Source organism: Mesocricetus auratus, unplaced genomic scaffold, assembly GCF_017639785.1.
Source record: "Mesocricetus auratus isolate SY011 unplaced genomic scaffold, BCM_Maur_2.0 Super-Scaffold_100004, whole genome shotgun sequence".
NCBI lineage: Eukaryota > Metazoa > Chordata > Mammalia > Rodentia > Cricetidae > Mesocricetus > Mesocricetus auratus.
Genome location: NW_024429189.1, coordinates 52,792,448 through 52,809,938, shown reverse-complemented (window position 1 = coordinate 52,809,938; position 17,491 = coordinate 52,792,448). Strand labels below are relative to the sequence as shown.

At 38.4% G+C, this 17,491-nt stretch overlaps 1 pseudogene; it reads right to left on the bottom strand.

Moving 5' to 3' along the window:
- Positions 1–345: 345 nt before the first annotated feature.
- Positions 346–786, bottom strand: LOC101827102 (annotated as a pseudogene).
- Between the last annotated feature and the right edge of the window lie 16,705 nt (positions 787–17,491).

The following is a 17,491-nucleotide window of genomic DNA, read 5'->3' as shown; positions in this document are numbered from 1 at the left end:
GTATTATTCTTAGGTTTGGTCTTTTCACAGTGTTCCATATATCCTGGATATTTTGTGTTAAGGATTTGTTGGATTTAAGACTTTCTTTTGTTGATGAATCTATTTCCTCTAGTTTATCTTCAGCTAAATGAAAGCTCTTAAAAGTTGCCTTTGCTAACGAAAATAGTGACTAAAAAAACAGTATCACATCCATGGATGAACTGGAGAAATTAGTGCCACCCTCAAGGACTTGAATGATGCAAGGGTAGTGATTCCTATTACATCTCCTTTATTATTATTACTATTATTATTGTTATTATTATTTAACAGGTTTATCTTTTTATTGGACATGTTAACAAAAGAGATTTAGTCAAAAAGACCAAAGCTCATATCATCGTCAGACTCCTCAGATTCTTCCTTTTTTGTTTCCACATTCTTCTCCCCAGCCGGGGCAGCAGTGGTAGAGGTGATAGGACCTGCTGATAGCGTGGCTCCCCTCCAGCCTCTACATTGCAGATGAGGCTCCCAGTGTTGACATTGGCCAGGGCCTTTGCAAACAAGGTCAGAAAGTTCAGCATTGACACCAGCTGCTTTAATGAGAGCATTGATCTTATTCTCCATGACTGTCACCTCATCTTTGTGCAAGATGAGGGCAGAGCAAATGCAAGTGAGCTCATAGATGGAGGGTATGTTGTGGACTGCTGGCATGGTGCTAGCAGCCTGATGAAGTGAGGGCTTCACACTTGAACATTGTGGTCTTAGCTTCCTCGGAAGGACCTTGATGGCAGCTGAGGGAAGGGCCCACATCTTCTTTTAACTTTTTTCTCTGGTCAGTGCAGAAGACAAGTCGATAATAGAGAATGGCAGTTCATTATCCAAAGCTCAATCAAGTAGTGACTGATTACAGCTGCTGTACCAGATGTGGTGTCCTTACTTGAAGAGATTAACATATCTGGTACATTTCATGCAGTTATTGACCTATCAAATGCCTTTCTTGGTACCTATCCATAAGGACCATCTGAATCAATTTGCTTTCACTTGGCAACAACAACATTATATCTTTTCAGTTTTATCTCAAGGTAAGGCCATACCTTGACATATACCAAGTGATTTGGAAAGCTGATAACTTTCTGTGGAGCCTGGAACAGGAGAAGGCTCTTCAACCTTACCATTTGGACTATATAATCCAACAAACCCAACAGGTGTCTATGGTGGCACTTGAGGTGTCAGTGGCAGATAGGGATGCTGCTTAGAGCTTTTGGCAGGCCCTTATAGATGAATCACAGAAAAGTCTTTTGGGATGTTGGAACAAGGCTCTATCATTATTTGCAGACAACTATTCTCTCTTTGAAAAACAACTCTTGGCCTGTTACTGGATCTTAGTGGAAATTGAATGTTTGAAAATGGGTCACCAACATACCATGTGACCTGAGCTGCTAACCCTGACCCACCAAGTCATAAAGTAGGATGTGCACAGCAGCAATTCATTATCAAATGGAAGTAGTATATACATGATCAGGCCTGAGAAGGTCCTGAAGTCACAAGCCAACTACATGAAAAAGTTTCCCAAATACTTACTATTTCTATTCCCATTACAATGCCCTCTACTGCCAAGCTTGTACCTATAGCCTAATGGAGGTATTCCCTGTGATCAGTTGACTGAGAAAGAGAAGATTAGGGCCTGGTTTACTGATGTTTCTGCACATTATGAAAGGACCACCTAGAAGTGGAAAGATGAAGCATTACAATTCTTTTCTGGTACAATGCTGAAAGACACAGGTGAAGGGAAATCTCCACAGGGGGCAGAACTTTGGGCATGATTGTACATTTTGTTAGGAAGAAGAAAAGGTCAGAAGTGCAGTTGTTCACTGATTCATGCGTTGTAGTCAATGGATTGACTGGATGCTCAGGGACTTAGAAAGAACATGGTTGGAAAATTGGTGAGAAAGACATTTATAGAAGAAGGATGCAGATAGACCTTACAAAATAGGTGAAGGATGTGAAGATACCTGTGTCTTTTGTAAATTTTCATGAGGTGACTTCAGCTGAGAACAAATTAATAATCAAATAGATAGAATGACCCATTCTGTTCACAGTCAACCTCTTTCCCCGGCCATTCTTGTCATTGCCCAATGGGCCCATGAACAATGCTGCCAGGGCAGCAAAGATGGGGATTTTCTTGGACTTGACAACATGGACTTCCACTCATAAGGCTGACCTGGCTACAGTTGCTGCTGAGTGCTAGATCTGCCAACAGCAGAAACTAAAACTGAGCCTCAAATATGGCACCATTCCCTGGAGTGACCAACCACCAGCCTGGTGACAGGTTGACTACACTACATCATTTCCCTTACAGAAAGAACAACACTTTGTCCTTATTAGAGTGGATACTTATTCTGTCATGGATTTTGCTTTTCTTGCATGTAATGCTTCAGACAAAACTACCATATATGGACTTAGAGAATGCATTATCCATAGACATGGTATTCTACACAGTATTGCTTCTGATTAAGGAACTCACTTCATAGCCAGAGAAGTGCGACAGTGGGCACATGATTATGGAATCCACTGGTCTTACCATGTTTCCCACCATCCTGAAGCAGCTGGTCTGATAGAAAGATGAAATGACCTTTTGAAGACACATTCATAGTACCAATTATGTGGCAGCAGCCTAGAGGGCTGTGGCAGGGTTCTCCAGAAGGTAGTATATGCTTTGAATCAGCATCCAATGTATGATATAGTTTCTCCCATAGTCAGAATCCATGGATCTGGGAATCAAGGAGTAGAAAATTGAATAGCTCCACTCATTATAAACCCTAGACACCCATTAGAAAAAAGTTTGCTTCCTGTTCCCATGACCTTAAGTTCTGCTGGCCTAGAAGTTTTGGTTCCAGAGATAGTGCTGGTGTGGGGGCTTATGCCAGAAGACACAACAAACATCCCATGAACTGGAAGCTCAGACATCTCCTTGACTGCTTTGGGCTTTTGATACCCTTAAACTAACAGGCCAAGAAAGGAATAACAGTGTTAGAAGGGGTGATTGATTCAGATTATTGAGGAGAAACTGGATTGCTTCTCCATAATGGAAGTGAAGAAGATTATGTCTGGAGTGCATAAGATCCGTTAGGGTGTCTATTGGTGCTGCCATGTCCTGTGATTGAAGTCAGTGGGAAACTAAAACCTAATCCAGCAGGATGACAAAGGGCATGGAATGAAGGTATTGGTCACTCCTCCAGGAAAAAGTCAAGACCTGCTATGGTAGAGGAAATACAGTAGTAGTATAGGAAGGTAGTTGTAAACACCTTCTGATTCAATATGTTCTGATTCATACATATGACTTGGATAATGATCAGTTCAGACCAATTAGAACACAGCTTAATCTTCATTTTTTTATGGTGAGTAAATTGAACATGTTTTCCTCTAGCTATTTTGATATTTACAATGCATTTTTCCTTACTGTGAGGTTGTAAAATACCAGATCTCATTCCTTTTGCTAACTTCAGTCTTAGACCTGTTGACCAAACATCATCTCAATCAGGCCACTTTTCTATTTCTGCTGTGTTTTGTATGGCCTAAAATTGTAATTTGTATTCTGTTTATATGTTGCATTTACTACTGAAAGAAAATTAAATTTAAAATTATGCAATATGTATACATACATACATACACATTCACAATCACACATACACATAAACATGTTTGCATATTCATCCCTTCCTGTAGGAACTAGACAGAGAGAAACATTGTGTTTCAAAAACATGAAAAAATTATATATTAAATTCACCCTTGTCATCATGATCTTATTTTCACAAATCATTGGAAACAGTAATATTCAAATCAAATGCAATGAACATTTACACACAAATAATTTGAAGGTGAAGCTTCTTAATGGAGGCCATGTACCAGGGTTTTGTGAGTTTATTTAATAAATTAATTGCAGCTCCTTTTTACTGAAGTCACTTCCTGATAAACAGCCAACATGAAAGAATAAATAAATATAAGGCGATTTTTGACTTCCAGGCTTTTTGGCTAGTCACAATTGGCATGTTGTTATATTGGCTTGGTGACAAGAGTTATAATTACTTTCTACTAAGTGTGTGAACTCAATCCAACTTTGAACGTCACAAGTTTCTAGTTTTGTTAGAGTAAAAATTAAGATCAGCATTGAAGATGGAGCCAAGAACAAATACATTTTCCAACCCCTTCTCTCCCTCAGTTTCTTGTTTCATCAAATTGGAATTCTTCCAAACTTTAAAGAAATCACAGAATGAATTGCACTTTCCCAGCCACTGTTTGTCCAGCAAGTTAAACAAACACATCTGCAGCTAGATATTATCTTTCCTTGTGAGTATGTGGTATTTTTGTGTACTAAAGTAGTGTGGTGTTGTGTGTGAATGCTATGACATTTATATCATTATAAATCTACATACACATGCTAGTTTCTGAGACATGTTTAAATAATGTGACAACTGTTATGCACTTTGAATAAGAATTTTCCAAAAATCAAATTGGTTTTATATCACCTTATTTCAAAAATATTAATTTAAGTATATAAATTAAACGACATTATATGATATTGCTGATGCAAGTGGCTAACAATCTAAATAATTCTTTAAATTATTGAATTTATAAGAACTGTCATCAAAAGGGGAGTGTGCAGTGATGAAGAAAAGATGAGGAAGAAGCTGAGAAATTTGAGGCTCTCAATCATCAATTTCAAATTTTAAATACAAGAGAATCTGGGGATTGAGTGGAGCAGGTTTTTGTTTGAATCGATGGGTGGAAAGAAAAGCCACTTGGATAATGTGACTAATGCTCTCACCAGGGACTCAGCTACAATAGGACAGATAAGAGAAATGAAATCAATTTTCCTTCATGAGAATATTTTGCAAGACTTTGATTATGAAAAGAATGAGAAAGGGAGGCGATGAGAAAGAATAGAGTTTCATGCCCAAGGGCCTGGAAAGAAGATGGTTGAAGTCATACAATGAAAGGGACAGTCAGAGAACATTTAAAGGAAAACAGATGGTTGAAGTTTGAGCATCGATAACAGTCACAAAAGAGGACTTATTACTGTTCCTTTAAAATGATACATGTACGTATATATATTTACAGTGCACCTTGTGTCAGTGATGTTTCCATGATCATGTGTCTTCATCTGAGTTGCCTTGGAAGAGGAATGGCCATTTAAGAGCGAGAAGAGAAAATGAAGTCAAGCAATGTCGAATATATTATTTAAAAGCTAGGAACTGATGAGTAGCTTAATGCCCTCACTAGCATTACTTATAGTCTAGATAGAATATTAAGTTTTCCTTTTTTCCATATATTTTTAATTTAGCTTTTTATGCTTGTCATTTTTAGTTCCCTTTCCCTCCCCTCCTCCCCCACCCCCCAATTTTCCCAACCCATCACCCCCATTCCACAACCCAGTGAGGGCAAGGGCCTCCATGAGGGATTTTCAGGGTCGGTCTTACCATCCTGGGAAGGGCCCAGGTTCTTCCTCATGTGTCCAGGCTGAGAGAGCACATCTCCACATGGTATGGGCTCCCAGAGTCCTTCTGTATGCCAGGAATAAATACTGCTCCACTCTCCCAGTTCCCACAGATTGCCAAGGCCTCTTCTCTGTCACCCAGGTTCGGTGGGAGGGTCTCTGGATCAGTCCCATGCTGACCCCTCAGTCAGCAGTCTGGGGTCCATGTGTTCCCCCTTATTTAGGTCAGCTGCCTCTGTGGGTTTGCCAGCCTGATCTTGATTCCTTTGGTCATCACTCTTCTTTGCAGCTGGGTTCCAGGAGTTCAATTCGGTTCACAGCTGTGGGTGTCTGCCTCTGCCTCCATCAGCCACTGGATGAGAGTTCTAGGATGGCATATAAGGTAGTCATCATTCTCATTATCATGGGAGTACATTTAAGGTAGCCTTAATGCCAGTTGGTGTCATTCTTGTAGATCTGTTCAGATCTCACTAGTACCAGATCTCTCCTCCAACTTATACTGGCTCCCTCTTTTATGGTATCTCCCATCCTTTTCTCCTCTATTCTTACCCTGTTCTCCCATGTCCTCCTCTCCCCTCCTCTTTCTCTCTCTCTTTCTCCCATCTCCTTCTACCCTCTCCTTCTCCCCCCCCAATCCAATTAGGAGATCGCATGCCCTAACCATGCATATCTCTCTTAGGGTCCTCCCTGCACTCCAGACTCTCTGGCGGTGGGGTTGTGGGCTGGCAATGCTCTGCTCCATGTATGCTCCACGTATGCTCTAAAATCCATATATGAGTGAGTACATACCATGATTATCTTTTTGTGACTGGGTTACCTCACTCAGGGTGGTTTCTTCCAGTGCCATCCATTTGCCTGTAAATTTCAAGATTCAATTTTTTTTCTGCTGAGTAGTACTCCATTGTGTAAATGTACCACATTTTCTCTATCCACTCTTCAGTTGAGGGGCATCTAGGTTCTTTCTAGGTTCTGGCAATTACAAATAATGCTGCTATGAACATAGTTGAGCAGATGTCCTTATTATATGAGGGTATATCTTTTGGGTATATGCCTAAGAGTGGAGTTGCTGGATCTTGTGGTAGACTGATTTCCATTTTTCTGAGGAATCTCCATACTGATCTCCAAAGTGGCTGCACTAGTTGGCATTCCCACCAGCAGTGGAGGAGTGTACCCCTTTCTCCACATCCACTCCAGCATAAACTGTAATTAGTGTTTTTGATTTTAGCCATTCTGACAGGAGTGAGATAGTATCTCAGAGTTGTTTTGATTTCCATTTCCATGATGGCTAAAGATGTTTGGCACTTTCTCAAGTGTCTCTCGGCCATTTTGGACTCCTCTATTGAGAATTCTCCATTTAGTTCTGTACCCCATTTTTTAATTGGATCCTTTGGTGTTTTGGAGACTTGTTTCTTGAGTTCTTTGTAAATTTTGGAGGTCAATCCTCTGTCAGATGTGGGGTTGGTGAATATCTTTTCCCATTCTGTGAGCTGTCTTTTTGTTTTGTTGACTGTGTCCTTTGCCCTGCAGAAGCTCCTCAGTTTCAGGAGGTCCCATTTATTAATTGTCGATCTCAGTGTCTGTGCTAAAGATGTTATGTTCAGGAAGCAGTCTCCTGTACCAAGTTGTTCAAGGGTACTTCCCACTTTCTCCTCTAGGAGATTCAGTGTGGCTGGATTGATGTTGAGGTCTTTGATCCATTTGGACTTAAGTTTTGTGCATGGTGATAGATATGGATCTATCTGCTGTCTTTTACATGCCAACATCCAGTTATGCCAGCACCATTTGTTGAAGATGCTTTCTTTTTTCCATTGTATAATTTTAGCTTCTTTGTCAAAGATCAGGTGTTCAGAGGTGTATGGGTTGATATCAGGGTCTTCGATTTGATACCATTGGTCTACCTGCCTGCTTTTGTGCCAGTACCAAGCTGTTTTCAGGACTATAGCTCTATAATAGAGCTTGAAGTCAGGGATGGTGATGCCTCTGGAGGTTCCTTTATTGTACAGGGTTGCCTTGGCTATCCTGGGTCTTTTGTTTTTCCATATAAAGTTAAGGATTGTCCTTCTGAGGATAGTGAAAAATTGTGCTGGTATTTTGATAGGGATTGCATTGAATCTGTAGATTGCTTTTGGTAAGATTGCCATTTTTACTATGTTGATCCTACCTATCCAAGAGCATGGGAAATCTTTCCATTTTCTGGTATCTTCTTTAATTTCTTTTTTAAGGACTCAAAGTTCTTGTTATACAGGTCTTTCTCCTGTTTTGTTAGAGCTAACCCAAGATATTTTATGTTGTTTGTGGCTATTATAAAGTGTGATGTTTCTCTGACTTCTTTCTCAGCCCCTTTATTGTGTAAATATAGTAGAGCTACTGATTTTTTTGAGTTAATTTTGTATCCTGTGACTTTGCTGAAGGTGTTTATCAGCTGTAGGAGTTCCCTGGTAAAATTCTTTGGGTTGCTACTTAGACTATCATATCGTCTTCAAATAGTGAAAGTTTGACTTCTTCCTTTCCAATTTGTATCCCCTTGATCTCCTTTTGTTGTCTTATTGCTCTAGCTAGAACTTCAAGTACAATATTGAAGAGATATGGAGAGAGTGGACATCCTTGTCTTGTTTCTGATTTTAGAGGAATCGCCTTTAGTTTCTGTCCATTTAGCTTGATGCTGGCTGTTGGTTTGCTGTATATAGCTTTTTATTATGTTTAGGTATGTTCCTGTTATCCCTGATCTCTCCAAGACCTTTATCATGAAGAGGTGTTGGATTGTGTCAAAGGCTTTTTCAGCATCTAGTGAAATGATCATACAGTTTTTCCTTTTCAGTTTGTTATATGGTGGATTACATTGACGGATTTTCGTATGTTGAACCATCCCTAGGATGAAGCCTACTTGATCATAGTGTATGATTTTTCTGAGGTGTTCTTGGATTCGATTTGCCAGTATTTTATTGTGTATTTTTGCATCAGTGTTCATGAAGGAGATTGTTCTGTAATTCCCTATCTTGGTTGTGTCTTTTTGTTGTTTGCCTACTAATGTAATTGTAGCCTCATAAAAAGAATTTGGCAATGATCCTTGTACTTTTATTGTGTGGAACAATTTTAAGAGTATTGGTATTAGCTCTTCCTTGAATTTTTGCTAGAATTTTGCACTGAAACCTTCTGGTACTGGACTTTTATTGGTTGGAAGACTTTTTATGGCTGCTTCTATTTCTTTAGGGATATAGATTTGTGTAAATTCTTTATCTCTTCTTGATTTAATTTTTGTAAGTGATATCTATCCAGAAAATCATCCATTTCCTTTAGATTTTCCAATTTAGTGAAGTACAGATTTTCAAAATATGACCTGATGATTCTTTGGATTTCCCAAATGTTTATTGTTATGTCCCCTTTTTCATTTCTGATTTTGTTAATTAGCATGTTCTCTCTCTGTCTTTTAGCTGGGTTTGATAAAGGTTTGTTGTATCTTGTTGATTTTCTCAAAGAACCCACTCTTTGTTTCATTGATTCTTTGTATTATTTTCTTTGTTTCTACTTTATTAATTTCAGCTCTCAATTTGATTATTTCCTAGCTTGTACTCCTCCTGGGTGAGTTTGCTTCTTTTTGTTCTAGAGCTTTCAGGTGTTTTGTTAATTCTCTAGTGTGGCAATTCTCCAGTTTCTTCATGTGGTCACTTAGTGCTATGAACTTTCCCCCTTAGAACTGCTTTCAGAGTGTCCCATAGGTTTGGGTAAGTTGTGCCTTCATTTTCATTGAATTCTAGAAAGTCTTTCATTTCTTTCTTTATTTCTTCCTTTACCCAGGGGTGATGTAATTGAGCATTGTTCAATTTCCATGAGTTTGTGAGGTTTCTGCAATTTGCCTTGATGTTTAATTCTAATTTTAAGCCGTGGTGGTCCGACAGGATACAGGGGGTTATTTCAATTTTTTTGTATCTGTTGAGGTTTGCTTTACTGCCAAGTATATGGTCGATTTTAGAGAAGGTTCCATGTGGTGCTGAGAAGATATGTTCTTTTTTGTTTGGGTGGAATGTTCTATAGATGTCTGTTAAACCTAATTGGGTGATAACTTCTGTTAGTTCTGTTGTTTCTTTGTTAAGTTTCTGTCTGGTGGCCCTGTCTCGTGGTGTGAGTGGGGTGTTGGAATCTTCCACTATTAGTGTGTGGGGTTTAATGTGTGATTTGAATTCTAGTAATGTTTTTTTTATTAATGTGGGTGCCTTTATATTTGGGGCATATATGTTCAGAATTGAGACTTCTTCCTTATGGCTTTTTCCTATGATGCTTATGAAATGTTCTTCTTCATCTCTTTTGATTAATTTTAATTTGAAGTCTATTTTTGTTAGATATTAGGATAGCTACACCTGCTTGCTTCTTACTTCCATTTGATTGGAAAATCTTTTCCCAACCCTTAACTTTGAGGTAGCGCCTGTCTTTGAAATCGAGGTGTGTTTCTTGTATGTAGCAGAAGGATGGATTATGTCTTCGTATCCATTCTGTTAGCCTGTGTCTTTTTATAGGTGAGTTAAGACCATTGATATTCAGGGATATTAATGACCATTGATTGTTGATTCTTGTTTACTTTGGATCGTTTTTGGTGGTGGTCTCTTAGTGTTTGTAGAACATCTATCCAGGACCTTCTGGATTTCATAGTTTCAATGGAGAAGTTGGGTGTAATTCTGATAGGTTTGCCTTTATATTTTACTTGTCCTTTTTCCTTCGCTGCTTTTAGTATTAGTTCTTTATTCTGTATGTTTGGTGTTTTGATTATGTGGCGAGGGAACTTTTTTTTTTTTTGGTCCAGTGTATTTGGTGTTCGGTAAACTTCTTGTAGTTTCATAGGCATCTTCAGGTTGGTAAAAGTTTCTTCTATGATTTTACTGAATATGTTTTCTGTACCATTGAGCTGGGCTTCTTCGCCTTCTTCTATACCTATTATTCTTAGATTTGGTCTTTTCATGGTGTCCCATATTTCTTGGATATTTTGTGTTAAGGATTTGTTTGATTTAAGACTGTCTTTTGTCAATGAATCTATTTCCTCTGGTTTATCTTCAGTGCACGGGTTTCTGTCTTCCATCTCTTGTATTCTATTAGTTATGCTTGCATCTGTAGTTCCTGATTGTTTTTTCAGCCTTTCGAATTCCAGCATTACCTCAGTTTGTGTTTTTCTTATTGTCTCCATTTCGGTTTTCAGGTCTTGAACTGTTTGAATTGTTTCCTTCATCTGTTTGATAGTTTTTTTTCTTGGGTTTCCTTGCTTTCTTTAAGAGATTTGTTGATTTCTTGTATTTTTTGGTTTGTGTTTTCTTCCTTTTCTTTAAGGGATTTTCTCATATTCTTTTTGAGGGCCTCTATCACTTTCAGGAGGTTGTTTTGAAGGTCATTCTTTTCTGTTTCATCTGTGTTGATATGTTCAGGTCTTGCTGGTGTAGAGTTTCTAGACCCTGGTGGTGTCATAATGGTTCCTCTATTGTTGACTGTGTTTTTATATTGCCTTCTTCCCATCCTTTCTCTCAGTGGGAGCTCGTGGGGTCTCTTCCTCTCCTTAAGCACTGGGAAACGACTGGAAGACCCTGAAGAGTGAGGTGTGGGCAGACTCAGGGTGGTCCTTCCGGGAAGGGCAGGTCTTCTCTAAGCACAGAAAATGCCCAGCGAGATGGAGCCGGGGATGTAGTGAGTTGGGGCTCAGAGCAGGGCCCCCACTCACCTTAAGCACCGGGAAAGGACCAGAAGACACAGGTGTGGACAGACTTAGGGTGATCCTTTCAGGAGGCACAGGTTCTTCTCTAGGTGCAGAAAATGCCCAGGTAGACAGAGCCAGGTTGTAGGTAGTTGGGGCTCAGAGCAGGGTCCCCACTCACCTTAGGCACCAGGAAAGGACTGGAAGACCCTGAAGACTGAGGTGTGGGCATACTCAGGGTGGTCCTTCCAGGAGGGGCAGGTCTTCTCTCAATATTAAGTTTTCTAAAAGTGTATTTTTTGCTCTTCATGACACAATTTTAGATAACTATAATGCTTCCATCTTGCAAATTAGGAAACTGAGACTCAGAGAACTTTTGTAACTTACCCAAGATCATGACACTAGAAAAAAGCAGAGTTAGTATTTGTCTCAGCTGTGACCCAGTGGTACCACTAAAATGTTCTCTTCAATAAAAGATGAGGGACTGTTCTGTTTTAGTGGAAAAATTAGAATTGCTTTTAAATTTACACTTAAAAATCTTAATTAAAATCATATTCCATCACTTAATCCTGCCCTTCCCTCCCTCCAACTCCTCCTATGTTCCCTCCTTTCAACTCCTCTCATACATTATACTCTAGCTTTCTCTCAAATTGATGGCTCATTTTTCTTTGACATTATTGTGTGTGTGTGTGTGTGTGTGTGTGTGTGTGTGTGTGAGATGCCACTTGGCCTGACAATTCTCCCCTAATGAGCCATAAACTATTTAACAAAACTCCCAGTAGCTGACATGAAAAACTACCATTCTAATTGTTGGTTATGACAGACTCCCAAAACAATATAGGTAATTGATGATGCCTGTGGTTGCCTCTCAGAAGCTGAAGGTAAGTTCCTATTGCTTAAGACACTGCATGCTTTGGATGTAGGACTCAGGAGACTCAAATTGCACTTAACAAGATAGCCTCCTTCCTATGGTTTCCACAGTACTAGAAGATGCTGACAAGCTGCCAAGGGAGGAAAACAGTCAATAGTTCTGTAAAACTGTGATGCCTATGAACCACACAATGGCCATCATGGCAAGATATCCCAAAATATGCAACAGTGGTACCCATATTGGTGGTACCCAGAAACCATTTAATTTGATGCAAGGTCTACTCAAAAATGGGGAAATAATGCCTGGTACTAGAAACCTAACTAATTACCTGGGGCTAGCTAGTGAGGCCAAGGATCATAGAAGAGAGCCTACTAAGGCTGGCAAAATTTCCAAGTACATTCTAAACACTGGAATTTCTTGGCAACTCATATCATACGTTGGGTTAAATTTAAAATAACTTTATTATTATTTGTTAATAAAAATTTATTTATTCTATAAACAAAATGATAATGTTTAGTGTACATCTACCATGCACATCCCTAAACAACTTTATCATGTCTTCTCTAAGAATTCATTCATTATAGGCCTTGCCTTTTATTAGCTAGAATTTCAAAATTTGGAGTCAGATACAAGTTCTATATATATTTTCCCTTCAGATATAGAAACATGATAATAATAATAGCTGCTATTACGAGTGGTACATCTAGATACCAGGACTATTGTAAGTACTTTGCTTGATAAGGAAACATAAATCGTACACTTGATGAAGGTTTAGAAGACTATTTATTGTGGGAAGGCACTACAAGAGAAACTGGCAACCCAGGTTAGTCTTAGAAGCTTTCTGAGACCCAACTGGAACCCCAAAAAGAGACCGAGTCTCTCTCTGCACAGCCGTTTTATTCCACATTCTGTAAGCACCTGTAGCCACCGTAGCCATATCCAAAATGGGTGTGGTCAGCAGCACAAGTGCCTAGGTCTCTCCCTACAATTCTCCTTTTAGTCTAAACAAAAGATTTAGCCTTAAAACAAAACTAAACTGTGTCAATATACAAAATGTCTCAAATATAAAGCATATATACATAGAAGATGATAAGGATATTTATGTATCAAACATCATGAATAGAGAGAAGACTACACAGTATGAGGAATTGCGATACAAAATTATAAATCACCAGAAGATATAATAATCTACCTGTATCCCATCCTAAGCATATTTATCCCATCTAAACCCTAAACTTTTCTGAAAGAGATGTTCAAGTCTGAACACCTCCTTCTGATCCCAACCCTACACTATTGAAAATTAAAGGTGTAAATTATCCTTTAATGTCAACAGTAGGGGAAAGGGGTGTAGTATTCTCAGAATTACTTCCTGCTCAAATGGGACAATGATAGCCTCACGGGATCCTGTAGGAAGAAAATGTTAGAGTAGTGAAAGTCCGAGTGGACTAGCTACAACATTTGTACCCAGGCTCTGATTGGCAGGAGATGCTTGATTAAAGTTCTTGACTGAATTTCTTATCTTGATGGAAGCTCTTGTCTGAGGCTCTGTCCAGAGTATAATAAGAAGGTGCACCATATCAGTTAGGTAGTCTGGAGTTGTCTAGAGAAATGTAATCCCAAACCATTTTTAGGGTTGTAATCCTCAGTTCAGATGCATCAAGTCGGATCAGGTGGAATCGATGAAGTGGGGTCCCATTTTCTTTCCTGAAGACTGCTGTTAGGAAATTCTTTATTCTCTGTTGGAGGACTTAAATGTTAATATCAACAAAGAAATTTCAACTTTTATAGGTATGCATACCGGGAAATGCAACAATAAGGATGATGGTAAATGTGAGGGAAATTAGACTTTCAGAGAAAGAACCAAGTATAGCCAAATGACAGTCCCTAGATTTTATCAATTGACTTCTTGATATAATACAGAAACTCTGAATTTTATTTTAACAACATGCTCGGATTTAGGAGAGCCAGATCCAACTCCAAAACCAGTGTTGGTTTAAGTGAATTGGGACTAAAAGAGTACTAGGAAGTAAAGAGAAATAGATTTTGTAAAGATATAGGTTAAGAGAATTAGACATTGGTACCAAATATCAGATTGTTCTTTGATGGTTCTTTGTGGCTAGCTATCCACTCTTTTTTAGGTATCTACACGTTCAGTGTCTTCTTGCTGTTTGAGATGGGTTTTCCTGTTAAGACAAGAACAAAACACTTCCCTTTCCTTTGTGAGGTCTCCATGCACCTTGTGGGATATGACTTTGTGGATGACCTTTCATCTTTCCTCCTCCAGAGGTTTCTCCTGTTTGGATTGAATTTTGATGGTATCTAAATCTTTTCTTCTCCTGTGGAAACAAAGGCAAAACCCCTTCCCCAACGTAACACATATTCTGGTTTCCATACTGAGGTCATTACATCCTTGAAATACACCAGCTGATTTGGTTCAGAAGTTCTTTCTGTAGTCCAGTGTCTTTCTGCAGCTGTTTGTCCTTTCTCATTAGCATCAATACAGTTTAGTGTTAATAAAGCATTATGTAATCTGTGTTTTGTTTTGTTCCCCCTGCCTGTTTATAGAGCATTTCTTTTAGAGTGCGCTTAGATCTCTCAACCACTGCTTGTCCTGTGGGATTGTATGGTATGCTAGTTATGTGCTTTATGTTATAATATTTGAAAAACTGTTTCAATTTTCTGGAGACATATGCTGGAACATTATCAGTTTTTATTTGTTCAGGTTTACCCATAATTGCCATCACCTCTAAGAGGTGTGTGATAACAGCATCAGCCTTTTCAGAGCTAAGAGCAGTGGCCCATTGAAACCCTGAAAATGTGCCTATTGTATGGTGAACATATTTTAAATTTCCAAATTCTGGAAAGTGAAACACATCCATTTGCCAAATTTGATTTCTATGAATACCTTTGGGATTACTGACTGCTAGTAATGGGGTTTGATTATAGAATGAATAGGTCGGGCAGTTTCTTATTTCCTTGGCTTGTTGTCATTTTTTAAGCCTTTGCTATTTACATGGTGTTTTTATGAAATTGTGCGGTCTCTAGCACACTTCCAATTAATAAATGATCAATCTCATCATTACCTTGTGCTAGAGGACCTGGCAGACCTGTATGGGATCTGATGTGCCATATGTATGTATATATATATATATATGTATATATATAGTAAGTCCTATTCCTTATAGTTTCTTGTAATTATATAAACAATGAAGTTCATTCTGTATCATCAGAAATAAATTCAGTGGTCTCAATGTGTAAAATGACTCTCTGCATATTGAGAGTCAGTAACTATATTGAGAGGCTCTGTAAAATCCATAAGTACCATGAGAATGGCACACAGCTCTGCATTTTGTACAGATTTGTAAGGGCTTTGAACAACTTCACTTATATTTCCTGGTTTACATCCTGCTTTACCTGATTTGTTCACATCAGTGTAGAATGTAGGGACTCCAGAGATGGGTGTTTTTGGCTACAGGTGCGTAGATCTCTCCCTACACTTTGCTTGTATTAACTCTATCTGTAATCACAATGACATCATGAAAAGAGTGTAATATTATGATTATTTTATCAATAGTTAATAGAAAATAGTGTAGTTAGGCAGTTTTCAAAGTTGTATACAGTAAGAACAACAATACAGAATGCAATAGGGAAGTATTGCATCTCTGAACCCTGCCCAACTAGACCTTCTGATATTGAACAACCCAAAACTTGAGCTATTGCTCCCATCATGGTTTTAGTAGCTTATCTAGATGTAGGCTAGAAAAATGTTCAACATGTAAAAAATAATCAGAAATTATTAAAAAATTAAGGAGTCAAATTTCTGGCTGACTTTACAAAATTTATCATGCATTTATATACTTACATTAAATGTGCCTATAGTCTTATATTTACAGTTCGTGTTTGGGGGGGATAGAGGAAAATAAGAGAATTTGAAAACATGAGAAGAAAGAGCAGTTGCATTAAACACACAGATAACAATATCTTCTAGAATTTTAGTTTGATTTGACTTGTTTTATTATGCTTTTATTTTTCTAAGACAGCTTGTCATGTTGCTTAGGTTGGTCTGGAATGTCAAGTTCAATAGATCCTCTTATCTAGGTGGATATATATATAAAGACACAGTCCATCACACCCACGGATATTTTCACACTCAGCACTGAAATCCTAAGAAACGGAAAGAATGTCTAATTTTAGACATTTGAAGTGTGACCCGACCTAAGCATGAATAGCATACAAATACATAAGGAAGAGAAGGCACAAAACATACACACAGGTAAAATACCCATACACATAAAATGCAAAATAAATAAAATTTATAAAGTATTTTTTCATATTCTAGCCCCAGCACATGATCATTAACTTAAATGGCAGAAGATATAGAATTGTTATTTTAGCTGTCTGAACTTTAAGGGAAAATATTTCTCCATGGACCTTAACATTTAAATTGTTTCTCAGTCACTATATCTTGATCATGTTTTTCCCTTCTCCCAACCCTTCCCAGATCCTCTCCTCCTTACCCACCCAACTTCAGTCGGTTCCCTCTCTCTTTCTGTGAAAAACAGAACAAAGAAAAAACATGAACATTGAAACAAACAAACAAAAACCAATTAAGTCCAGATAGAATCTAGCACTGAAAATGGCAAGTGGTCAGTTTCCTCCAATGGAATGTTACAGGGTATATCAACCAGACTTTAAGACCTTCCCAGGAGTAGTTGACCAACACAGAATGAACTCCATGGTATTTTTTTTGTTTTGGTTTGTTTTTGGCTGTGTGTGTGTGTGTGTTTCATTTTTGGCAAACTTATGGTTTGTAGCTACAAGAGTCCTATGTGAAAAATATCATACTCTGTGAGACAAATTTATAATTTACTAAGACATATCATACAAGCAGTTAATACTTTTCTTTAGTATCATGGCGGAAAAAAATCTAAGATTTTCCTATAGGCAATTCATTTAATTAACCGAGTCTCCATGACCAAGAACAAGTGTTACTTTTACAAACTCTGTTCCATCCATCTCCTTAGTCTTTGTCTAGAGCTTTATAGTTGGCAGAAGGCAAATGAAATTAAGGCTTAGTGTAACAATTCCATATTTCCCCCTTTTATATTATTCTAAGACAACATTAGACAAATTAAAATCAGGAATTCCTTTTTTTTTTTTTTTGGTTTTTACAAGACTGGGTTTCTCTGTATTGTTTTGGAGGTTGTCAGTCCAGCCCAGCCTCGAACTCACAGAGATCTGCCTGCCTCTGCCTCCCGAGGGCTGGGGTTAAAGGTGTGCGCCACCATCGCCCAGCAAAATCAGGAATTTCTAAGTGCACATATTCCTTTAAATGTGTGACATGGCAGTCACAAAAAGACAAACATGGTGTAAGCATTTCGGGGGGGATTGGGATGGAACAGGAGTGGGTCAGGTATTCTGGCACTTGGGAGTCACAGAATACTGAGTGTTAAACAGCTCAGGTGGAAAGGTATGTAAG